General features: G+C 50.9%; 1 long non-coding RNA gene across 1 annotated transcript; it reads right to left on the minus strand.

Moving 5' to 3' along the window:
- On the minus strand, window positions 1-27,586 carry LOC144336305 (uncharacterized). Its single transcript, XR_013407942.1, has 3 exons — window positions 27,406-27,586; window positions 1,353-1,456; window positions 1-846 (listed from the first exon to the last, which is right to left on the minus strand). It is a non-coding gene; the product is annotated as an uncharacterized LOC144336305 (long non-coding RNA).

The following is a 27,586-nucleotide window of genomic DNA, read 5'->3' on the forward strand; positions in this document are numbered from 1 at the left end:
TTGTGTGATTCCATTTATATGAAACATCCAGAACAGGGCTTGGAATTAACAGACCGGAGGGGCAAGTGTGGAGGCAGGAGACCAGTTACGAGGCCAGGGCATTGCTCCCGGCAGAGTCAGCGGCATCTCTGAACAGGGAAGAGGCAGCTGCACAGGGAAGAAGTTGTTGGATTCTGATTACTTGAAGGTAGAGCCTCCAGGATTCCTTGAAGGATAGTGTGTGAGAGAGACACATGTCAAGGACAACCCCAGGGCTTTAGAGCTGAGCCCCTGGGCTATGGGGGCACCATTCACTGAGCCTGATGAGATGGGGGTGAGGGGGAAGACACTTAGTCTGGATCTGTGACATGTGGGAAGCCAATTGGGAACCAGCCCTGGGAAGGAAGGCTCCAGGGTCCCGGATCCACACTCCCAGGACACTGGAAATTGCAGGCCCTGGCCAGTGAAGGCACCCCCCTGAGACACAAGACAGAAGACGCAGGTACATAGGGAACCATCTGTCCCTTCCCCGCCTGTCAGGAGGACACCATGTGGCTGTGCTGGGAAGAAGGTCTCTGTTGCCGCCGCTAGGCAGGAGCCCTGGAACAAGGTCTCGTCACACCCGCCACAGCCGCTGGGTCTCTCCAGAAGCTTCTGAGAGGTTCCCCAGAGGCTGCGCAGCTGGGACAGAGACTCCTCTGGGCAGTTGAACACACGCAAGCCTCAGAGGAGGGGGCGCTGGAGTCGGGTTGGCTGCAGGAGGAAGGGGACAGGCACACACTTCCTGGGATGCCCAGAGCTGGCTTCACAGCCTCCAGGACCAGGAGGGAGGATGCCAAGACACTGCCTGCTGGGTCCCGGGCCAGCCTGGGGGAGAGAAGACCAGCGGGGTTCAGTCGGGCATGGTGTCTGAAGCAGTGGAAGGTGGGTCCGTGCCAGGGGACATGGAGTGGCAACCCCTGCCCGCTTCACCAACCGCTGCCCACCAGCCAGCCCACACTCAGGCTGGGCTGTCCCACTCCCGTAGCCCAAGGAGATGCTCAGGGACACACTTGGAGCACGGCAGACCCAAGCCCGCCCTCCCAAGGGCAGACACTGTTCATTCACGCATGCATTCAATCTGCAAATATTTCTCTTTTTTTGAGACAGAGTTTCCCTCTGTCGCCCAGGCTGGAGTGCAATGGCATGATCTCAGCTCACTGTAACCTCCACCTCCCAGGTTCAAGAGATTCTCCTGCCTCAGCCTCCTGAGTAGCTGGGATTACAGGCACATGCCACCACACCCGGCTAATTTTTGTATTTTTAGTAGAGACGGGGTTTTGCCATGTTGGCCAGGCTGGTCTCAAACTCCTGACCTCAGGTGATCCACTCACCTCAGCCTCCCAAAGCGCTGGGATTACAGCGTGAGCCATCGCGCCCAGCCCCACAAATATTTCTTGAGTGCCCGCAAAGCAGTCACTGCAGGCATGGGATCCATCTGTGAACAAAACAGACAAAATAATCCCAGTGTGGGGGCGGGGTGAGAGGATACAGACAATAAAGAATCACATAATAAATGAGTAAATTATACAGTGGTTAGAAGAAGGCACAGACCATGTCGACGAAAAGGAGACAAAGCAGGGGAGAGTTAGGAGGGTGGAAGTGAGGTGCGAAGTTGTCATCTTGAATCGGGAGGGGAGGGGAGGCCTCTTTGGGAAGGTGACATTTGCACAAAGACTTGAAGGAGCTGAGGAGTTAGGAGGTGAATCCCTGGCCCAGCAATGCCCAGGCTATTTCGCCTCCTGCCCTCCCTGCCCTTCCCTAGGCGGCCCCATGCTCGCCCCCCCAACCCTTCTCTGCCCACTTCTCTCCTCCCTGCCCCACTCCCCATAGCTCCCTCTCGTTTCCCTTGGCCCTCTCTTTTCTCTTCCCTCCATTCCCTTTACTTCCTTCTTGTCCCCGTCCCTCTTGCTGGGAGACAGAGAGACCAGCTGGAAACCATAATGGAAAGATAAGGGAGGAGTCCGGGTGCCGTGGCTCACACCTGTAATCCCAGCACTTTGGGAGGCCAAGGTGGGTGGATTGCTTGAGGTTAAGAGTTCGAGACCAGCCTCACCAACACGGCAAACCCCCGTCTCTACTAAAAAAAAAAATTTGGCTGGGCGCGGTGGTGGGCACCTGTAATCCCAGCTACTCGGGAGACTGAGGCAGGAGAATTGCTTGAACCTGGCTGACGGAGGTTGCAGTGAGCCAAGATCATACCACTGCACTCTAGCCTAAGCGACAGAGGGAGACTCCAAAAAAAGAAAGAAAGAAAGGAAAGAAAGGAAGGGAAAGAAGAAAGGAGGGAGCCACAAAGAGAAAAGAACAGCAAAGAGGAGTGGACTGCAGAGGAGGCCTCCAGCATAAGCCCTCACTCCAGGGAATGGGCTCTCTCTCTGTGCAGCCCTAGGCATGGGGAGAGGCTGGTGTAGCCTCTGGGCCCAGGGGCAGGTCTGTCCCCCCTGGAGGACTGCTGGACCAAGGAGCTAAGAATTATGGTTTTGTGGGAAAGGGGAGATGTATGGCTTTATCCCCCCCACTAGAGCGTGGCCAATTAGAAAAATGGAAGTTAAGCCACAGACTCTGTGGCCAGAGTCTAGCGGACTTTCTCTGCCACCTGGTTGGCAGGGGCTTGGAAGCAGGTGTCTGAGCTGGGCTACATTTGCCCTGGGGCTTTGCTTCCGCCCCACCACAGAAAGAGGACAACTGGGCCCTCTGACTTGGACAGAGGATTTGCAAAGACCTCGCCCGCTGCCCAGTTCCAGCAACTTTACCTGTCTCTCCCCAAGCCCACCCCCTCCCATGAGGACACAGTATCCACCAAGCCGAGGGTGGGAGCGAGGGGCGGACAGGGCATTGTCATCAGGAGAGGCGGCTGGGCTTCACTGTCCCAGATAGCCACCCTGTTCTAGCACCCAGGCCAAGCCTCAAAACCCTACATTCTACATTTTAGATACAAGATTTGGGAGCAGGGCGTGGCGGGGAAGGCTGGCAGACTTTTCCCGCGTGGAAGCAGCACCCAGGATTGTTTAACTCGAGAATTTCGACTCACCAAGGGGAGGTCACCGGCTGTCTTCGAGCCACTCAAGGTCGACCTGCCCTAGGTCATGTCACTCCCAAGGGGGAGAGAACTTGACAGTTTCCTTGCCACTCTTGTCCCAGCTGGGGGAGCTGCCCTTCCCAAGCTCCCAGAGACCGCTGGCCTCTTCCCTCTCACAGCACATATGGCCCTGGGGTGTAACTGCTGTTTACCCGTGGCTCCTTGAGCAAAGGAAATATCTTTTAGTTGTTTCTTTATCTCCAATGCCTGGCAGAGTTCCTGGAATACAGTAATTGCCCCTTATCCACCCGCGGTTTCGCTTTCCCAGATTACAGTTACGTGTGATACAGTACAATAGGATATTCTGAGAAACAGAGAGCACATTCATGTAACTTTTATTACGGTATATTGTTTAATTGTTCTATTTTCTTATCAGTTGTTGCTAATCTCTTACTGTGCCTAATTGATAAATTCAACTTTATCATAAGTATATAGGTATAAGAAAAAACATATTTCGTGTGTGTATGCGTGTGTGTATGCGTGTGGGTGTGCATGTGTGTGGGAATGTGTGTGTGTGTGTAACTGGCTCAGTATTATCAAAGGTTTCAGGTGTCCACTGAGGTCTTGGAACGTATCCTCCACAGATAAAGAGAGAATACTATAGATGGGTTTTGGGTAGACAAATGGATGGGTGGATGGGTAAAGTCCAAGAATTTTTTTTTTTTTTTTTTGAGACAGAGTCTGGCCCTGTCACCCAGGCTGGAGTGCAGTGGTGCAATCTCAGTTCACTAGAGCCTCAACCTCCCCAGCTCAAATGATCCTCTCACCTCAGCCTCCCAAGCACCTGGCACTACAGGTGTACACCACAAAGTCTGGCCAATTATTACTTTTTTTGTAGAGGTAGCGGGTCTCCCTATGTTGTCCTGGCTGGCCTCCAACTCCTGGGCTCAAGCGATCCTCCTGCCCCAGCCTCCCAAACTGCTAGGATTATAGGAGTGAGCCACTGTGCCCAGCCCTGAATTTTTGCAGTGTGGAAAAGTTCAACAATGTCTATATAATTCCCGAGCTGACATTACCAAAATATGACATTGAGCTTCTCTTCTCACACGTACCTGGGAAAATCAGAGCCAAAAAAGCAGACTGAAGAATTGAAACTTTGGGGCTGGGGTTGTGTGATCACAACTCCATGCCCTGAGCCAAGGGAAGTGCAGCCAGAGTTGAAAAAGGGAGCCAGGCTAGGCTGGGCCTGCTGGACAGAGGGAACAAAAGGGAGCAGACCATCTGCCCCACCATCCACAGGACCCGGGGTCTGGGGACAGGGCATGTCACCCTTCAACGTCCAGCAGAATTGGCTGGCATATGAGAACAGGCAGGTGCACGGTGCACCCTCTTTAGAGATGGTGGGTCACTGTTGCCAGAAAGAAAGTTGGCCAGGTGTGTCCTGCATCCGATCAGGAGGGCAGCCTGGCTTTCAGGCTGAGGGACACATCTGAAAGTGTCTCCATAGGGTTGGAGAGCCAAATCTAACCAGTGGTGCTATGCCCTGCCTGTTATAGGAATAGTGTTTGAACTGTGCTGAGCTGGAGAGAAGGAGGGGCACTGGGTCTGCCAGCATGAGCATCAGGCTGTGGGCAGGGCTGCATACCAAGCTCATCCCTGCCTGGAGTCAACACCTCCCAGAGCATGACCATGCCCACTCCACATTCAGCCATAACCTCCAGTGAATCATCAGTCCAGGTGTCTCAGATGGTCAGTGAGTAGAAATCAGGGTCATCAGAAGAGCTTTTTCCTCACTGTAAATTGATTGCTCGTTGTATCATGCAGGATCGCCTTCAGTGGCAAGCGTCAGCTCCTTGTAAATTAGAGACTCAACTACATAAGGGTTGAGACTCTTAGACACAAAAGTACAGATCTAGGCAGTTCAGGGCTGGCGAGGTCTTTCCATGAAGTCCTCAGGGACCCAGGACCTTTCTGTGTCTGCTCCACCATCCTCAAGGTCACCTCTTATGCAAGATGGCTGCTGGTACTCCATCCATCACAACTACATTCTAAACAGCAGGAAGGAGGAAGGGAGAGAAGAGGCAAAAGGGACACCCCCTTTCTTTTAAAGACTCCGGGCCAGGCACGGTGGCTCATACCTGTAATCCCAACACTTTGGGAGGCCAAGGTGGGTGGATCACCTGAGGTCAGGAGTTCAAGAACAGCCTGGCCAACATGGTGAAACCCCATCTCTAGTAAAAGTGCAAAACTTAGCTGGGCGTGGTGGCACATGCCTGTAGTCCCAGCTACTCAGGAGGCTAAGGCAGGAGAATCACTTGAACCTGGGAGACAGAGGTTGAAATGAGCTAAGATCATACCACTGCACTCCAGCCTGGGCAACAGAGTGAGACTCCATCTCAAAAATTATAAATAAATAAACTCCCCAGAAGTCCAACGTATCACTTATACTTACTTTTCACTGGCCAGAAATTAGCCACATGGATGCACTCCTCTGGGGACTTTTGTTGGTGTAAGTCCCCTTGAGAGCTTTGGGTAAACTAAGAACACAGAGCATCTAAACGTGTAAGTCTGATAGCGGATCTTGGGCCCTGGAGAGGCCCCACCTTGGCCATCTGGGAGTCTCTCTCTTTGCCAAAATCACCCCGCTAATAAGTGAAAGAGTCAGGATTTGAAACCGGCACTAGCCTGTCTTTGCAGCTCACACTCTTAGATGCTATACCACACTGTTACTTTGAGTTTGAGTTCTGGCCTCACCCCTTACTATCCCTGTGACCCTAGGAATGTCCTCTGAGTTCAGTTTCTATACCTATAAAACGGGAATAATATTAACACCCACCTCAAAAAGGTGTTGCAAGAGAGATAATATATGCAAATAGATCAAGACAATGTATGTAGCAGATCAAGAAATTACAGATCTGAGTCTGTTTAACAGATTCAGTGGGATTCACAAGGAAGATTCTGGGCCCTGCTGCCACCTTGATGTTGTCATAGACCTTGCTGATGGACGAGTACATTCTGCAGTAGGCGGGGGCACCCGGGGTCCCTGGAAAAGTCATTCTGTAGTACAATGAGGGGAGCAGTTGCTCAGACTTCTCATCTCCAAGATATTCACGGAGGGTCTGGTGAAGCCCGCTCCCCGTCTTGTGTCTCTGCCCCAAAACCCCATCGCTGTCAGCTGGTTCAGAGAGGAGCAGAATGAAGAAGGAGGTTGCCTATTGCCATGGAAACCAAGGCTAGAGCCCAGCACCCTGCAGCTCCTGGGCACAGAGCAGATATGTGCCTCTAGGTTCCAAGTACCCAGATGCCCCTCCACCCAGTGTATGTGTGCCTGCACGTGCACACACACACACACACATACACACACACACACTCCCAGCCACCAGTGGCTGAACTAGTGAACTAGCAGCCATTCAACTGAGCTCTCGCAAGGGGCAAAGTTTCTCCAGGTGGAGGCTAAGACAGGCCATTGGAGACACTTGGCTGTCACATTCAGGAAACCACCCACCTGGGCCAGCGCATGGAGGAGCTTACATGGCCATGCATGTAAAAGCTACATGCCAGCAGATGCTCTGGCCCTTCCAGAGGCAAATGAGTTTTGCACTTCCCGGTGTAACAAGTGATCCAGGCAAGGATCATCGGTGGATGCAGTAGTATGTTCACAAGTTTAACAATATCACCAAAGATTACTTATTCATTACAAAAGGGAAAACATACCTTCAAAGGAGAAATCTAGCAGACACCACGTGATCAAATGTAGGGTCACCAGAAACAGGACAAGCTGACATTACATGCCTCCTTGGGTAATGCAATAATAAGTGCAAGACATCTTCTATTTAGTATTCTCACCAAAAATGTAAGGACTGAATCAAATGATGAGGAAACAATCAGATATTCAGGTTGCCGGGCGTTTTACAAGACATCTGATATGGACTCTTCAAAAATGTCAATTACAAGAAAGACCAAAAGACTAGATTAAAGGAGACTAAAGAGACATGACAATTAAATGCAATGCACGATCCTTAAGTGGCTCCTGAATGGGGGAAAACCAGTTATAACTGACATTTTTAGAACAATCGGGGAAATGTGAATATGAGCAGAACGTTAGATAACATTATTACATCCGTGTTAAGTCCTTGGGTCTGATAATTATATCATTATGGTTATGGAGGAGAAGATCCTTTCTCATAGAAGACATGTGCTGATTATTTAGGGATGGAGAATCAGATGTCTGCAATTCACTTCCAGATAATCAGAAGAAAGGAAAGAAGGACAGAAAGTAAAAGCGGCCAAGGTTCACAATGGGTGCCCCCATGTGAGGATACACAGATGCTTGATGGACTGTTCTTTCAACTTTTCTGAGGTTTGAAATGTTCAAAATCTCAAAATAAAAGAGAAAAAGACTCTTTTAAAAAGGAGTCAAATGATTCAACGTTCCTGGCAGTTTTGTGGGGGCAATCAGCGGCAAAAGACGGGGGCCTCTTTCATTTTTTCTACTCACTTCGTTTTTTCCGCTTTGCCCTGTTCTGCATGAGATGCCTCTCCTGGCTTTCGACAGGGGAAACTGAAAGCCCCAGGGCACTTCATGGTGAGGAGCAACTTCACTGATGGTTTGGAGATGGAGGAGGTTGACATTGTAGAAAATGCAGCATTTGGCATCCTCTTCTTGAAACTACCTCGGTCTCATTGCTCACCCAGCTATAGCCCACCACCACGTGGCTGGACTCTTCCTACTCGGCTTCCTCCGCCCTTCTCTCCCCTCTCCTGCCCTCCGCTTGTTCTTCTCCTCTGCCCTGGGATCTCACTAGCTCTTTGAAATCTCCTTCTGCCTGTGTTCCAAGGGCCAGCACAACTGGCTAAACAAAAAGAAGGCACCTGCATAACTCTGAACCCAAATTCCTCTTGGTGTAGCCACATTTTAGTCTTTTTGGTTTGGTTTGGTTTGGTTTTGAGACGGAGTCTCGCTCTGTCACCCAGGGTGGAGTGCAGTGGCACGATCTCGGCTCCCTGCAACATTTGCCTCTCAAGTTCAAGTGATTCTTCTGCCTCAGCCTCCCAAGTAGCTAGAACTACAGGCATGCACCACCATGCCAGGCTAATTTTTGTATTTTTAGTAGAGATGGGGTTTCGCCGTGTTGGCCAGGCTGGTCTTGAACTCCTGGCCTCAAGTGATCTGCCAGCCTTGGCCTCCCAAAGTGTTGGGATTACAGGCATGAGTCACTGTACCTGGCCCACAGTCTTCTATACTCCAAACCTCACTCTTTAAGAAAACACAAGGCCAGGTGCGGTGGCTCATGCCTGTAATCCCAGCACTCTACAAGGCCGAGGTGGGCGGATCATGAGGTCAGGAGATCGAGCCCATCCTGGCTAACACAGTGAAACCCTGTCTCTACTAAAAATATAAAAAATTAGCCTGGCGTGGTAGCGGGTGCCTGTAGTCCCAGCTACTCAGCTTCTCAGGAGGCAGAGGCAGGAGAATGGCGTGAACCTGCGAGGCAGAGCTTGAAGTGGCTGAGATTGCGCCACTGCACTCCAGCATGGGCAACAGAGCGAGACTCCATCTCAAAAAAAAGGAAAGAAAAGAAAAGAAAACACAAGGTGGCTGGGCATGATGGCTCACACCTCTAATCCCAGCACTTTGGGAGGCCAAGGAAGGTGGATCACCTGAGGTCAGGAGTTCGAGACCAAACTGCGCAAAATTGTGAAACCTGGCCTCTACTAAAAACACAAAAATTAGCCTGGCGTGGTGGTGCGTGCCTGTAGTCCCAGCTACTCAGGAGGCTGAGGCAGGAGAATTGTTTGAACCTGGGAGGCGAAGGTTGCAGTGAGCCGAAATCACGCCACTGTACTCCAGCCTGGGTGAAAGAGCAAAACTGTCAGAAAGAAAAGAAAAGAAAAGAAAAGAGAAGAGAAGAGAAGAGAAGAGAAGAGAAGAGAAGAGAAGAGAAGAGAAGAGAAGAGAAGAGAAGAGAAGAGAGAAAAGAAAGGAGGGAGGGAGGGAAGGAAGGAAGGAAGGAAAGAAGGAAGGAAGGAGAGAGAGAAAGAGAGAAAGAAAGGAAGGAAGGAAGGAAGGAAGAAAGGAAGAAAGAAGGAAGGAGGAGAAGAGAAGAGAAAGAAGAGAAGAGAACACAAGTACTCCATACCACTATCAGTAATAATAATAGCTACTATTTTGGGGGCACTAACCCTGCACTTCAAATACGTCATCTCTAACGCTTACGAATGTGCCCCATGAGAGGGGCCCTAAGGAATGTGAGATTCAGGATGGCTGATGAGCCAGCGCAAAGTCCACAGCCATGAAGCTGAAATGCTACAGAGTGGCAACACGGACACTGCAGACTCAGAGGGGGGAAGGGGACACAGGGTGGGGATGAAAAATTACCTGTTGGGTACAATGTACACTATTCAGGTGACAGACACACCAAAAGCCCAGACTTTACCACTCTCATCCATGTAACTGAAAACGATTTACACCCCTAAACCTATTGAAATAAAAATGATACTGTTTTTAAAGTGAAGAAGCTGCCTGATCGGGGCCTTTTAAGATGCTTCTCAACTCTGCCAAAGAGTGCTTCATGATCAGAGGCTGCGTGAGCTGCCAAAGGCTACACAACTACCCAGACACACAGAGTGGGGGCTGGACCTGAGGACATGCCCTGAGGGCTGGGAGGGGACTAAGGAGATGGAGATGGGCCAGGTGCAGTGGCTCATGCCTATAGTCCCAGTACTTTGGAAGTCCAAGGCAGGTGGATCACCTGAGGTCAGGAGTTTGAGACCAGCCTAGCCAACATGGTGAAACCCCGTCTCTACTAAAAATACAAAACAGCCAGGGGTGCTGGTACACACCTGTAATCCCAGCTACTTGGGAGGCTGAGGCAGGAGAATTGCTTGAACCTGGGAAGCAGAGGTTGCAGTGAGTCAAGATCACACCCCTGCACTCCAGCCTGGGCTACAGAGCAAGACTCCATCTCAAAAAAAAAAAGAGAGAGAGAGAGACAGAGATGGTGAAGCTGGGAGGGGGCTAAAGAGACGGCGATGGTGGGGCTGGGAAGGGATTAAAGAGATGGCGATGGTAGGGGCTGGGTAGGAGTTGGAACATGAACGTCTGAGACAATGGCTTAGCTCAGTGCCCCCCACTCCAGAATGTGGATATTGACACATCAGGAATGTACTGAAGTGCCTCCTCCCAAAGTGGGAAGTGGGAATGGTCCCTTTCCCCCACCTCCTCCATCATCTCCCAACTCACCAGCCCTCCCCAGAGGTTCAAGCCACCTCTGCTGCCTCCTGGCTTCAAGCAAGTCAGAAGACCCAAGGGAAATAAACTGGAAAAGAGACTGGGAATGCAATCAAAAGTAGCAACGATGATGTGTGCTGGAAACCAGGAGGGAATTGGCAAACAGCAGTGGAGGGCTGAGGCCTGGGACACCTGGGGAGAGATGGAGAGGGCAGAGACGAAGGGGAGGGAGGAGAGAGGGCGAGGAAAGGTGGCTCAGCCACACAGCCAGGGCACAGAGGCTGCCGGACAGGAGGACCCCAGGCCTCGCTCCTGGGAAACTGGGAAGAGATGATATCTCGACCCAGAGTCTGGCGTTTCTTCTGAAATGTGAATAAAGCTCACTTCAGTCTGGGCACTTCTCAGGAAGGTGAGAGGAGAAGCTGAGAACAGAGAAAAAGACAGAGGGGCGAGAGGAACACTCTGGACCGCTTTCATGTGTCCTCTAAGTGAATACGTAATCTCTAGGGGAAGATGTTGTTAGGCCCATTTTGCAAGTGAAAACTGAGCTCAGAGAGGTTGAGTTATCCGCCCAAAGTCACACCATGAAAAGTCATTGACTCCAAACCCCTAGACCGGGCTGACGTGGGGGTCCATTTGGAAGTTATCATCAGAGTGGGAGCCCTTCAAGCTCTCAGCACCAAGACAGTGTCATGAAGCAGGAGACAGGGGACTTCCTGAGGCCACACACTGAATCCAACAGTCAGGTCTGAGCAAGCGAGAGCATGGGAGGGGGACAGACCCAGAGACATGGGGCCAGAGGGAGGTAGGGGGACCAGGACCTCACCCGGAAGTCTCCTTCATGGCCCTCTCACCAGCCCCACAGACTGGACTTCGGGCAGGAACCGCACATGCCCAGAAGACGACGTGAAATAGATAAGTCAGTAAGAGGAACACGGAATGCCCACACCGTCTCTGTGGGGTCTCAAAACAGCAGAGCTCCCAAACGACCACTGTGATTGCCTTTGGGTACAGCCGACTTGGGTCTGACACTCAATTCTGCTACTTCGTGTGTGACTGTGGTCGGTCGCTTAACCTCTCTGAGCCTTGGTTTCCCCTTGTATAAGATGGAGATTGTGATCACTCCATCCTCATAGAGTTCCCGTGAGCATCATCAAGGAAATGGTGCCAGCACCCCCGGCCATCTACAAACCCGTTCCTATTATCGCATTATTCAAATGTATATTAAATGCGCTAGAAGCCACCCTTGCAGGGGAGCCCCCAGGGAAATCCTTTCACAACCAGCTTTCCTGATGTCCCTGCTTTGAAGGCCTGGATGCCTGTAATTGGGGTGTAAATTGATGTACTGTGAATTGTCATCCCTCACTTCCCTGTCTGCCCACTTGAGCTGTAGTTTTCATCCCGGGCTCCAGTTCCTCCTCCCAACTCATCCCTCTAGAATTCTATGCTCATTTCTAAAATCCACAGGATAAGACACAGAGAAGGCAAGCAGCCCCAGAGCTACCCATTGGCCTCTCTGGGTCTGGCATCAAAAGAGGAGCAGAGGCCAGGCACTGTGGCTCATGACGGTAATCCCAGACCTTTGGAAAGCCAAGGCAGGCAGATTGCCTGAGCTCAGGAGTTCAAGACCAGCCTGGGCAATATGGTGCAACCTCGGTTCTACTAAAAATACAAAAATTAGCTGGGAGTGGTGGCACACACCTGTAATCCCAGCTACTCGGGGGACTGAGGCATGAGAATTGCTTGAACCCGGGAGGCGAAGGTTGTAGTGAGCCGAGATCATGCCACTGCACTCCAGCCTGGGTGACAGAGCAAGAAAAAAAAAAGGAGCAGAGAGAGCCATGACTCAGTTTAGCCTGTGTGGCTTCCCTTATGCTAAACCACTGGGCAGATATGATGGTTAATTTCATGCATCAACTTGATAGCTGGTAGAACCTGATTTTAGGGTGTGTTTCTGAGGGTGTTTCCAGAGGAGATCAGCATTTGTTTCTGTTTCTGTTTTGAGACAGTCTTGCTCTGTTGCCCAGGCTAGAGAGCAGTGGCATGATCTCAGCTCACTGCAACCTCCACCTCCTAGGTTCAAGCATCCTCCTGCCTCAGCCTCCCGAGTAGCTGGAACTAAAGGCATCCATCATCATGCCTGGCTAATTTTTTTTTTTTTTTTGATTTTTAATAGAGATGGGACTTCACCATGTTGGCCAGGCTGGTCTTGAACTCCTGGCCTCAGGTAATCCACCTGCCTCGGCCTCCCAAAGCGCTGGGATTAGAGGCATAAGCCACTGCACCCGGCCAAGATCAGCATTTGAATCCGTGGATGACTAAAGAAGACCACCCTCACCCATGTGGGTGGGCATTGGCCATTCCATTGAGGGCCCGGACAGAGCCAAAAGCTGGAGGAAGGGCCAGTTTGCTCTGTGCCAGAGCTGGGACATCCAGCTCTTCCTGCCCACTGACATCTACGCTCCTGGCTCTCAGGCCTTCAGCCTCGGACCGGGACTTTGGGTTTGGACTGGAACGACACCACTGGCCTGCCTGGACCTCCAGCTTGCAGACGGCAGATCGTGGGGCTTCTCAGCCTCCATAATCAGCCTCCACTGAGCCAATCCCTCGCAGTGAACCTCTCTGTTTATCTGCATCTGTTGGTTCTGTTTCTCTGGAGAACCCTGACTAATACAGCCAGGAACAAAAACAACCCCTGTGCCTCACCATCTTCAGTGACTTAGGTCAGCTTCCCCAGCAGACAAACTCTGAGGCACAGCTTTGCATGCGGGAGGCTTACCGCGGAGAACTCCTTCGCAGCATTGTTAGGGGGCTGGGGGAAAGCAGGATTAGGCAGAGGGAGATGCTGGGCTGTGATGCAGCTGCAATGGAGGCCTCCGCTGATCCCGCAGGGAGATCTGGAGAGGCTGGACTGACCCTACGAAGCTGTCCCAAATCAAGGTAAAGGAGTCAGAACTTTGCACCCTTGCTTGGACCAGTCATTGGATCTGGGCTGCCCTTGAGGAGGGGGCATAATCTTGGATGAGAAAACTCCCTTTGGCAGAGGGCAATTCTGGAGGAGGGACTTCACCGGGAGCCATCAGCAGCCAGCACTCCCAGTGGTGAGGGAACCAGCGCCTTGGTCCTCAGTAGATCTCTGTTGGGCACCGCAACATTCACGGTGGCCACCCCTCATTCTACTGGGATCCACCTGCTTCACAGAGTGTCTGTCCATCTAGGGACCATTCTTCCAGGATTCTGGGTGGTCTCTTTCCCTGAAAAAAATCTAAAAGAAGATGGCTAGTTGGTTGCATTACAGCTTCTTTGCCACTACAGCTGGTCCTGAAGCTGCAACTGGTACCCACTGTGTCCCTCCTCTACTGTCCATCTTAGAATCCCCTCAACCTCGGTGAGCACCTCTGCTGATCTAGACTTCACCTCGTAGGATGACCCAGACCCTCATCGCTCACAGGTCTAGCCCCTCCCTGGTCACTGTGCCCTTCCCAGCTCACGGCTGCCGCACTTACCCATTTACTGTCAACAATGGGCAAGGGGATAACAAAAGACAGCCCAACAGATCACGTGGGTACCAAAACTGCTCTTCCCTGCCTTCATTGTGTAACAGCAATCCTACCTTCTCCTGCCAGTTGATCAGGAACAGTACTTCCTGCCAGTACAGTGACTCCTTCCCTCGTCTCATGGCTTTTTGGTCCAAGGAATCTGAAATGACCAGGTGGCAGATGTGGGTTAAAGTTTAGGGGAGCTCTTACTCTATACCCCGGTAAAGTGTTCCCCATCTGGAAACCAGAGCAGACCTTCAGACATACAAAGCTTAAAGTTGCAGGGACAGGAAATGAGTTTCCTAAATGAGTCACTGAGAATGACAGTAAGTGATGGCTCCGTTACTTTCACCCCTTAGCTTCCAGACCATGTGTCTTACCTACTGCACACACAACACCATAGAATAGTATGGTCGTCCATTCAGGGTGTGCTCTGGGTTCTGGGGGATGACTCTCCATGCTCACAGGGTGTCATGTCGAAGCTGTCTCTACCAGGCTGAGCAGAGGCTCCAGTGCTATGAAGACCCAGAAGCACACTACAGCTATTTTTCGAAAAATGCACGATTTTCCACTACAGATGGCATGGCCTTGTTCCAGAACTCTAGGGATCTATGTTGTTATTCTCCTATCGGGACTTGCCACAAACTCGTAGCGTCTTTTCTCACCACAGATATGTCTGTCATCAACGTCTGCTGGGTCACATGACTCCAGACGTGGGACTGCTCGTACCACAGCCTGGAGCTGCTGCAGAACCCTCTCCTGCCTTGGGCCCCTCTCAATGCTGGCAGCCATCCTTGGCACTTGGCAAAATGGGTTGCGGCAGTATTTGTCAAGTGTGGAATATATTGCTTAAAGAACCCAAAAAACGCCTATAAGATGTTTTGTTTCCTTCTGATGTGTGGGAGGTGCAAGATGCAACAACTTGTGGTTTCCTTTGGAGGAGATGTCCTGGTGTGCCCCAAACCAAATCACTGTACTAAAAACTTCGCTGATAGGTAGTCCCCACCTTCTGAAGCATGTCTGTCCTGTCAAGCCTTCCAAATCACTTGCCACTTCTTGTCCATCCAGACTAATTAACGTGATGTCATTGATATAATGAGCCAGTGTGTCTCATTGATATAATGGACCGGTGTGGACTGGGTGCAGTGGCTTATGCCTGTAATCCTAACACTTTGGGAGGTGGAAGTGAAAGGATTGCTTGAGCCCAGGAGTTTGAGACCAGCCTGAGCAACATAGAAAGAACCTGTCTCTACAAAAAATAAAAAATTAGCCGGGCATGATGGCACACAAATATAGTCCCAGCGACTCAGGAGGCTGAAGTGGGAGGATTGCTTGAGTCTAGAAGGTCGAGGCTGCAATGAGCTGTGTTCACACCACCGCATGCCTGGGGGACAAAGAGAGCTTGTCTCAAAATAATAATAATAATAATAATAGTAATAGTAATAATAATAATAATAGATCAGTGTGATGTTCTATGGAATGAGGGGATGTTCTGGATCCCTGTAGTCTAAAGTTTCTCCACCTTGGCACTATTCGCACTTTGGACCAGATAATTCTTTGTTGTAGGGGCTGTCCCCTGCATTGGAAGATGTTTAGCAGCATCCCTGACCGCTACCCACTAGATGCCAATAGCATGCCCCCTCCCAGTTGTGTCAACCAGAAATGTCTCCAGACATTGCCAAATGTTCCAGCGGAGAACCAGTTTCACACTATATTATGACAGAGAGTGGCAACATTAGCACACACATAGGCAGAACTGTGCATGAATGCTGTTTTCCATCCTACGGGATTGCAAACTGCTTCCAATTACCCCTCCTACTAGAAATGGAAGAAGCAGCCACTTGCCAGATCAATAGCCACACACTGTGTACCTAAGGCTGTGTTGATCTACCCTAGTGCATGGTTGTATTGATGAAAGTCTACTCCCGGCCCGGCACAGTGGCTCACACCTGTAATTTCAGCACCTTGGGAGGCTGAGGTGGGCAGATCACTTGGGGTCAGGAATTTGAGACCAGCCTAGTCAACCTGGCAAAACCCTGTCTCTACTAAAAATACAAAAATTAGCTGGGCATGGTGGCACACGCCTGTAGTCCCAGCTACTCAGGAGGTTGAGGCAGGAGAATCACTTGAACCCTGGAGGCAGAGGTTGCAGTGAGCAGAAATGGTGCCACTGCACTCCAGCCTGGGTGACAAAGTGAGACTCTGTCTCAAAAAAAAAAAAAAAAAAAAAAGAAAAGAAAAGAAAGAAAGTCTACTGTCATCTTCTAGAATTCATCTGAGTTTTTTTGTTGTTGTTGTGTTGTTGTAGGCACTAAGCTAGTGAATTGGATAAGGATGGGATGAGGACTCACCACTCAAGCATCTTGGGTCTTTGAAGGTGATGCTAATTTCTGCCATTTCCCCTATACAGTGATACTGGGTTTGTTTGTTTTGTTACTTAATCAGGATGGGGGACAGTTTCAGTGACTTCCATCTGGGCTTCACAATAACCTTTAGACCAAAGAGCAAGGAACAGAGTATGAATTCTGCCAGTCATGTATGCCCATCCCAATTACAAATTCTGGAAATAGAGAACTGGGTGGGTTCATGGATTCAGTGCATCTACTGTGGTCAAAGCTCAGACCAGGATTCTATTGATTTTCTTGGTCCCATCTGCTCCTACCCTAACAGGAGGCCATGATGACACTTCGGATCCCTACATATGAACAAGTCATCTTGAACCTTTGTATCCTGTAGCCAGTAATCTTAGAAATGTCTGGTTTTCCTTTCACCAGGGTACAGTAGCTCAAACAAATGGCTGCAGGTTCTTTTGCAGAGGAATGGGGTAACCACTACCATGTACGTTTGCCGTGTGTTGCAGGCTGCTGCTTCTTGGAGATCAAGTCTCTCCTTCATTGAATGGGTTCTGGGCCTGAACTCTAGCTCAGTAAGGGATTGTGGGCTTTTACTGGTGCAGTAGCTCCAGCCATCCTTGAATTCTTTTGGCTGTGTAAATTACATAATACTTGCTGGGCGCAGTGGCTCATGCCTGTAATCCCAGCACTTTGGGAGGCCGAGGCAGGTGGATCACCTAAGGGGGAGAGTTTGAGACTAGCCTGACCAACATGGAGAAACCCCATCTCTGTTAAAAATATAAAATTAGCTGGGGGTGGTGGCACAAGCCTGTAATCCCAGCTACTGGAGAGGCTGAGACAGGAGAATTGCTTCAACCCTGGAGGTGGAAGTTGCGGTGGGCCAAGATGGTGTCATTGCACTCCAGCTTGGGCAACAAGAGCAAAACTCCATCTCAAAAAAAAAAAAAAAAAAATTACATAATACTCTTTGTGGCTGCCTGTCTATCTTGCCCCTGGGAACACCGTGTTCTAGGAGCCATTTTTATAGCTCTCTGCAGGCTCCCTACTTGCCACTCTGACCTTGCTGCTCATTACAATAATTCTGCCCACCTTGCCTGTGATGTTTAAGTTCCACCACTGAGCCTCTATTCTTTCAGGATCCCATCTTCCTTATTGCTCTCAGGGAGATCAGTCTGTCACGGCGCCTCCTCCTGTCAGCCTTGCTTTACAGCGGACAGCACCCTTGAGGGTTTCAACCATGCCCTCAGCCCTCTTCCCAGTGCATGGTAAATGGGCAGTCCTCTGGGCTTTCCCAAAGAACATAGTTAGCAAGTCACTTCTCTGGCTTTATGTAGTTATCCATTCTAGCACGCCCACTTCCCTAAGTTTTTTTGTTTGTTGTTTGTTTGTTTGTTTGTTTTTTGAGACAGAGGCTTGCCCTGTAGCCCAGGCCGGAGTGCATGGCGTGATATCACCTCACTGCCCTCACTGCAACCTCCACCTCCCAGGCTGAAGCTATCCTCCCACTTCAGCCTCCCTAGTAGCTAGGACTACAGGTGTATGCCACCATGCACAACTAATTATTTCTTGTAGAGATGGGGGTCTTGCCATGTTGCCCAGGCCGGTTTCCAACTCCTGGGCTCAAGCAATTCTCCCACCTCTGCTTCTCAAAGTGCTGAGATTACAGGCATGAGCCACCTCACCCAGCTTCTCTGAGTCTTTTGGTCCTATCTTCTACCATCTGCCACAGCAGTTCTGGCACTTCTAGTTTACCTAGTGTGAGCCCTTGCTTTTTCCAAGCTTCCAAGAGCCATCCTAACAGCGAGTTAGCACCATCTTCCGGGGTCCTTGCCAGGTGGTTAAATCCTGTATCCTTGGAGGTGGCTCCCTCGTTGCTGAACTCTCCCTACCCGACTTCCTCCTCCACTGCCTTTGATCCCAGCACCCTGGCGATCCAGTCCCATCCATCCTCTTCTGATGTCTGCCAGTGAACATTGGCTGGGCCCTGAAGCCTGTCTGTCATCCCTTTATTCTCTTAGTATGACTGAATTCTGTTGTAACTTGACTCTAGATACTGGTCTGGGGGATAGAAAAGGAGGCGGCACAGATTGTCTTGCAAGCCAGAGGCCTCTGCACCGGCTTCAAGCCAGGGAGGGTTTTGCTTGCCTTTAACAAGGAGTGAATCACCCTGCAGGCCCAGAGGGTTTCAGAGAATTTAGGGATTCAAGATTTTCAAGTGCAACAACCCAGATGTCCCCATCCGTATGTCATCGATGAGCATCCCTCTTTCCAATCCAGGCTCTGACCTTGGAGTAGCAGACTTGCCAGAGTCGAGAATTCAGCCTTCTCTGTAGCTCCATTTATAATTAAGTTCTGGGCGCGATCCTCAGCTTTTTCTGTCCATGAGCTGCAGGAGATGAGAGTCTCTTGATACATGCTGCCAAGGAGGGCCTCTGGATCTCACACTTCACTTAAATCGGTGATTAATCACCCCAGCTTTACATGGTCTTCGTCCAATGCATTGGAAGGCCCCCAGCAATCACTATCTGGTTTTTTTCCCCTTTTTTACTTTACTTTTTGAGACAGGGTCTTGCTCTTTCACTCAGCCTGGAGTGCAGTGGTGTGCTCACCACCCACTGCAACCTTGACTTCTTGGGCTCAAGCGAGCCTCCCTCCTCAGCCTTCCGATTAGCTGGGACTACAGATACACGCCACCACCTTGGCATTATTCACATTTTGGGCTGCATAATTATTTGTTGTGGGAGCTGTAAGATTTTTTTGTTTTGTTTTTGGTTTTTTGAGACAGCGTCTCCCTCTCATCCAGGCTGGAGTGCAGTGGCACATTCTCGGCTCACTGCAACCTCTGTTTCCCGGGTTCAAGCTATTCTCCCTGGCTCAGCCTCCCGAGTAGCTGGGATTACAGGCGCCCGCCATCATGCCTGGCTAATTTTTGTATTTTTAGTAGAGATGGGGTTTCACCATGTTGGCCAGGCTGATCTCCAACTCCTGACCTCAGGTGATCCACCCAGCTTGGCGTCCCAAAGTGCTGGGATTACAGGCACCTGCCACTGTGCCCAGTTAATTTTTGTATTTTTATTAGAGATGGGGTTTCGCCACATTGGCCAGGCTGGTCTTGAACTCCTGACCTCAGGTGATCTGCCTATCTCAGCCTCCCAAAGTGTTGGGATTACAAGCGTGAGCCACTGCGTCCGGCCGCATTGCAGGACTTTTAACAGCATCCCTGACCTCTACCTCCTACGTACCAATAGCCGTGCCATCCCCCTCCCCCACAATTATGACAACCAGCAATGTCCTCAGACATTCTTGGCTGGCTTTTTGTTTGGTTGGTTGGTTTAGGTCAGGGTGGATTTTTTTGTAGAGGCAGGATATTGCTAGGTTGCCCAGGCTGGTCTTGAAATTCTGCCCTCAAACGATCCTCCGGTCTTGGCCTCACAAAGTGCTGGAATTACAGAGGGGTGAGCCACTGTGCCTGAACAGCAATCACTATCTGACTCCATAGTTTTTATAATGATTACTTCCCCCAAACCTCTCAAATGGCTGAGATATATGTGCCAATGCATTCCCTTCTGTGGATTTTCCATCCCAGTTCACCATGACTGAGAGTTTTAACAACTGCACTGCTATAGCACAACACCTACCCCCAAGGGATGGGGGTCTCATTGCTGGACCCAGCAAGTAATGCAACTCAAAAATCCCATTGAAAAATCTGCTTCCCATGACCTCTTCCAATACTAACCGCCTTCCATCAGAACTCAGAGGTAGGGATTTCTGAAAAGGAGAAAAAGAGCAGAATTAGACAGAGGGAGAAGTTGAACCGTGATGCGGTGGCTACAAAGGCCCCAGACACTACTGCAAGGAGCCCTGGGGCTCAGATGAACCTTCAGAGCTGTTTCAAATCAAAGAATCCTATTTGATTCTCAAAACAACCTTACAAGGATGGCGCTATCATTATCCTCCATCTATAGATGAGGAAACTGAGCTTAGAGAGGTAAGTGACTTGCCCAGGATCACACAGCTTTAAGGGGTTGAGCCGGGATTTCCACCCAGGTCTTTCACTCTCTAAAGATTCCTTCCAGGCCGAGTGTGGTGGCTCACACCTGTAATCCCAGCACTCTGGGAGACTGAAGCAGGAGGATCCTTGAGACCAGGAGTGAGACCAGCCTGGGCAACATAGGGAGACGTTCTCTCTACAAAATATTTTTTAAATTAGCTGGATGTGGCGGCATGCACCTATAGTCCCAGCTACTCGAGAGGCTGAGGCAGGAGAATCACTTGAGCCCAGGAGTTGGAGGTTACAATGAATTATAATTGCACCACTGCACTCCAGCCTGGGCAACAGTGCAAGACCCTGTCTCAAAATAATAATAAAAAAAATTTAATAAGACAACAAATAAAGCTTCCTTCCAACTTGTCCTCCCCAGTCTCCTAGGGCCTCGGAGTTCTCTGTTGGATACTCTTCATCCGGCTGGCAGAAAACAGGGCGGCAGACGGGATGTTGTGTGGGAGGTACCACAGGCCAGGTGTGGGCACGCCAGTCATCACTTCTACCCATATTCCACTGGCCAGAACTCAGCCACGTGGCCCAAGGTCGCTGTCTACAAGGAAAGCTGGCAATGTAGTCTAGCTGTGTGCCCAGGAGCAAAGGAGAAATGGTTTAGTCCAGTCTCAGCCCTGCCCTGAGTATGGGAGTGCTGAGAGCCAGCAGAGCAGAGAGGGCCCATCTGTTTCATTAATTTGCTGTTTGTTCTTGGGCTGAGGGTGGAGGAATGCCCACAGGAGCTAATTTAGTTGGCAGCGAAAGGGAGTGAGTTGGGAGGTGCCCATGGGTTCTGGTTTATCAGCCCGGGCCCGGGGAATGTAAGGAGCAGCCATCTCTGAGGGACACCGGGCCTGAAATCCAGGGATTCAAGTGCACAGGCAGACCTGGCGGGTGGAGGCTGCTATTACTCTGTGGAAGGGAGAAGTGAGGCCGGACGGTGGGTTGGCGGGATTCACCTGCCCCGAGTGAGCCAGCGGGTCCTTCACAGCTCAGGAAAGGGGTCAGGGATACCTGATAGCCTCCCTTCTTCTAGGAGTTCCTGTGAGGCGTGTGGCGCCAGGCCTCAGCTCACCCCACTGTAGGCTGCATCCAGATGACGGGGGCCAGGGCTTCAAGAGCAAGACAGCCATGCTCCCCTGCGGAACTGGGGTGGAAATGCAGTACTAATCTCCTCCCTGCCAGAGCCCCCAAGGCCTCCACCCTGGCTTCCCATGTCTCTGGGCACAAAGAATCATGAGCCAATTTATTAAAGGCTCTGAAAAGTCCTGCAGACAGGAAACCTGTTTCTCTTGGTTTAACCAGCATTTCCCAGCATTATTTCAAAATGTCAAAATTAGAAAATACTGTTAAGAGTTAAAAGAAGGCCAGGCACGGTGGCTTACACCTGTAATCACAGCACTTTGGGAGGCTAAGGTGGGCAGATCACTTGAGGTCAGGAGTTCGAGACCAGGCTGGCCAACAAGGTGAAACCCCGTCGCTACTAAACATTCAAAAATTAGCCGGATGTGGTGGATGCCTGTAATCCTAGCTACTCAGGAGGCTGAGGCAGGATAATTCAACCCAGGAGACAGAGGTTGCTGTGAGCCAAGATCGTGCCACTGCCCTCCAGCCTGGGCGACAGAGTGAGACTCTGTCTCAAAAAAAAAAAAAAAAAAAAAAAGAATTAAAAGAAAAAAAAAAAACAGATGTAAGCCTGAATGCCAACCTGAATGCTTGCAAGCTCTGCCCCGTTTGCCAATCTGAGCCTCCAGGAGATGGAGATAATAAGAGGAACTTGCTGCCACGTGGGACTAGCTTAGGGATTACACAGGATGATGTGTAAGCACCTGCCACTTAGCTGGTGGTTTAAAAATGCAACTCTTCTGCTTCCCCTCTAAGACTCATTCCCCAGGGAACACCCCCCAACACACATCCATGTGATGTCATCAGAACTTTGCAAGCAGCCACCTTCCACGGATCAGGAGGTTCAATGCTACCAACAGCAGGAAGGACCGAGATAGCTCAGAGGCGAGGCTGGAGCTTCTCTCCTCCTCATTATCTTGAAGCCAGAAGTGCAGCTGTCACTTGGCCCCAGCGCTGAGCCCTCTTAACCTGTTCCCATTTCCAGCCTCTTACCCACTTGTAAAGGTGCGGGCAGAACGCTTGATTTCCCTGGGCTCTCCTGGCTCAGGGCCCTGACCACGGCAGCCGCTGAAGATGGCCTGCTGACAGTGTGATTACCGGTGACCTTCAGAGCTGGCTTGGTTAGGAACATGATTTATAACCAAAATTACAGGGAATTCTATTGCCGGAGGTCTGGGGGACTGCAGCAGCCACCTTCCAAGGCAGTCTCCACGCCCCCAGCTGGCTTCCCCCAGCAGGGAAGAGGTGTATAAGGGGACCAAGAGAATCCAGACCAGCTAGGGATAAATCAAAACTCTTGGTCTTACTGGCTGTGTGACTGGGTAAGGACCCAGGCTTCTCAGGCTCAGCTCCCCCATTTGCAAAATGGGGGTGCTCCTATAGCCTGCCTCAAAGGGCCAGATGGGTTCAAGTGAGATAATACCTAGAAAGTGCTGGCATGGGCCAGGTGCGGTGGCTCATGCCTGTAATCCCAGAACCTTGGAGGATGAGGCGGGCAGATCATGAGGTCAGGAGTTTGAGACCATGCTGACCAACATGGGGAAACCCCATCTCCACTAACAATATAAAAATTAGCCAGGCGTGGTGGTGCATGCCTGTAATCCCAGATACTCAGGAGACTGAGGCAGGAGAATCGCTTGACCTCAGGAGGTGGAGGTTGCAGTGAGTCAAGATAGCACCACTGCACTCCAGCCTGGGCAACAGAGCGAGACTCCATCTCAAAAAAGAAAAAAAAAAAAAAAGTGCTGGCATGGATGGTACCTGGCATGGAGCGAAGTGGCTCCACTTACTCAACCAGCGGGAATCATTACTACCAGTAAAAGAAGCCTCGACAGGGACAGTCCACCTGCCCCAACGCCAGAGCTCCTTGGAATCACGCCTGCTCCCTCCTTGTTCTCCCCAGATGGTGACTGATGGGCTTCTGGGAAAATAAACCAAAAAGGCCTCTGGTGGATTCCTCAAGCCCAGAATCCATTCGTTGTGATCAGTACCTGGTCAAACTGCTTGTGAGTTCTTTTGAATGTCACTCCTGTCCTGACCCGGGGGGACAATGAGTCAGTCCCGTGAACACTGCAGTTAGGTCAGGGAGAGGAAATTTGCATCCCTCGCCCCTCTGGGCAGTTCCAGAGTTCAAGCTTTTGTCTTAGGCCAAACAAGCCCAGGCAGGCACTGAAACAGGCAGGTCACTGTGATCCCAATAATTGTCCTTGCCAGGGATAAAAAGTCTTTTGAACTAAGAGCAGCCGCAGCCCCAGGAGCTGAACAGGAAGAAGATTGCACCTGGCCAGAGAGCACTCCCACACACACCATACAACACACAACACACAACCCACCACACACATCCATCCACACACCACACACACCATACACCACACAGCACACCATACACACCACACAACACACAACCCACCACACACACCCATCCACACACCACACAACACACCACACACACCCATCCACACACCACACAACACACCACACACACCACACACACCCATCCACACACCACACAGCACACCACACACACCCATCCACACACCACACACACCACACACCACACACACCACACAACACACCACACACACCCATCCACACATCACACACAACACAACACACAACACACCCATTCACACAACACACACACCATACACCACACAGCACACCATACACATGACACAACACACAACGCACCACACACACCCATCCACACACCACACAATACACCACACAACACACCACACACACCATACACCACACAACACAACACACACACACCCATCCACACACCACACAACACACACACACCCATCCACACACCACACAACACAACACACACACCCATCCACACACCACACAACACACCACAGACACCACACAACACACCACACACCACACACTCCACACAACACACAACACACACACCCATCCACACACCACACACACAACACACACACCCATCCACACACCACACACACAACACACACACCCATCCACACACCACACACACCACACAACACACCATACACCACACACGCCCATCCACACACCACACAACACACCACACACACCATACACCACACACACCACACAACACACCACACACACCCATCCACACGCCACACACACCACACACACCACACACCACACACCACACAACACACCACCCACACCCATCCACACAACACACAACCCACCACACACACCCATCCACACATCACACACACAACACAACACACAACACACCACACACACCCATCCACACAACACACACACCATACACCACACAGCACACCATACACATGACACAACACACAACGCACCACACACCCATCCACACACCACAAAACACACCACACACAACACACAACACACACACACCCATCCACAAACCACACAACACACCACACACACCACACAACACACCACACACCACACACCACTCCATACACCACACACACCCATCCACACACCACACACACAACACACACACCACACAACACACACACCCATCCACACACCACACAACATACCACACATCACACCACACACACCATACACCACACAGACCACACAACACACCACACACGCCCATCCACACACCACACAACACACCACACACACCCATCCACACACCACACACACCACACACACCACACACCACACAACACACAACACACCACACACACCCATCCACACAACACACAACCCACCACACACACCCATCCACACAACACACACACCATACACCACACAGCACACCATACACATGACACAACACACAATGCACCACACACACCCATCCACACACAACACAACACACCACACACAACACACAACACAACACACACACCCATCCACAAACCACACAACACACCACATACACCACACAACACACCACACACACCACACACCACTCCACACACCACTCCACACACTACACTCCACACAACACACACACCCATCCACACACCACACACACAACACACACACCACACACACCACACAACATACCACACACACCACAGACACCATACACCACATACACCACACAACACACCACACACGCCCATCCACACACCACACAACACACCACACACCACTCCACACACCACTCCACACACCACACTCCACACAACACACACACCCATCCACACACCACACACACAACACACACACCACACACACCACACAACATACCACACACACCACAGACACCATACACCACATACACCACACAACACACCACACACGCCCATCCACACACCACACAACACACCACACACCACACACACCATACACCACACACACCACACAACACACCACACACCACACACACCCGTCCACACACCACACAACATACCACACAACACACCACACACACCATACACCACACACACCACACAACACACCACACACCACATATGCCCATCCACACACCACACAACATACCACACAACACACCACACACACCATACACCACACACACCACACAACACACCACACACCACACATGCCCATCCACATACCACACAAGATACCACACACCACACACGCCCACCCACACACCACACAACACACCACACACCACACACACCCATCCACACACCATACATACCCATCCACACACAGACACATCACACACACAGCCCACACGCTAATCTGCACACATACACCACACACACACCACACAACACACCACACACACCACACATAACCATCCACACACGTCCATACACATAAATCACACACGCCACACACACACCATACATAGCCATCCACACACAGCCCACACGCTCATTCACACACACACACACCACACACACACAGCCCACACTTCATCTGCATTCCCACACACAGCCCACACGCTCATACACACACATACCACACACGCTCATCTACATACACACACCACACACACCACACATACCACACAACACAACACACACACATCACACACACCATGCATACCCATCCACACACGTCCATTCACACATACACCACATACACACCACACACACACAGCCCACACTCTCATCTGCACTCCCACACACAGCCCACACACTCATACACATACACACACACCACACATGCTCATCCACATACACACACACACACACCACACATGCTCATCCACATACACACACACACCACACACGCTCATCCACATACACACACCACACATACCACACAACACACCACAAACACACGACACACACCATACATACCCATCCACACACATCCATTCACACACACACCACACACACACCACACCCATTCACACACACATCCATCCACATGCACACCACACTCACACACACACCACACACATATACACACCACACATATACACACCACACACATCCATCCACACACCCATTCATACACCACACACACCCATCCATACACACCATACCCATACACACACAACACACTCATTAATACACACACACCACACATACACATCCACACACACCACACACCACACACTCCACACACCCATCCACACACACGCATGCACGGGGGGGCGCTGTTTGGCAGAGGCTTTGCCCCCTGCACCCTCTTCACCAGAATCCTCCCGTAACCTTCCCTCTGTGGGCCTCCCTCGTGGGTCTTTGGAAGCCCAGATCTGGCTTGAAGCCGAGGGACTCTGCTTCCTCTGAAAACCCCACAGAGAGTGAGCAGGATAACAGCAAGACGGTTCCGCCGTCAGTGTGACCAGGGCCCACCCACAGGTTGCCGATGTTACCTTCCCTCACCCACCCTGGGCTCGGCTGTTCAGAGACCTTTCACATTCGAGTCTGGCCTGATCCCTGCCGCAGCCCTGGCAGGGAAGTATCAGCTCCCATTCACAGCCAGCCTGCTGAGGATCAGAAAATGCAACTACCTGGTTCAGGATCACCCAGCAGGCTGGCCTGGGGCTGCTACTCACACCTCTTCCACTGACTCCCCATCCAGTACTCCTTCCAATCCTGCACCATACACAGGGAGGCCTGTGGATACAGCGCCAGCGAAGGAGAAATCGAGCCCTGGGGGGGGAGCCCAGGGGCCATCGCTTGTCCCCAGCCTTCAAGAAGCCTTGCCTGCCACATTATTTAAAATCTTCTTTAAAGGCAGAGAAGGAGCCAGTGGAGGCCAAGGATGAATGCCTGGTTGGTCCTTCCAGAAGGATGAAGATTTCCAAGGTCCTGAGTGGGTACCAATTCCTCTCTGCTCTTCTTCCAGCATGGTGTCACTTTGCCTTCCAACATTCAGTTTTCTCAT

This window comes from Macaca mulatta, chromosome 1 (genome assembly GCF_049350105.2).
Source record: "Macaca mulatta isolate MMU2019108-1 chromosome 1, T2T-MMU8v2.0, whole genome shotgun sequence".
Taxonomy (NCBI): domain Eukaryota; kingdom Metazoa; phylum Chordata; class Mammalia; order Primates; family Cercopithecidae; genus Macaca; species Macaca mulatta.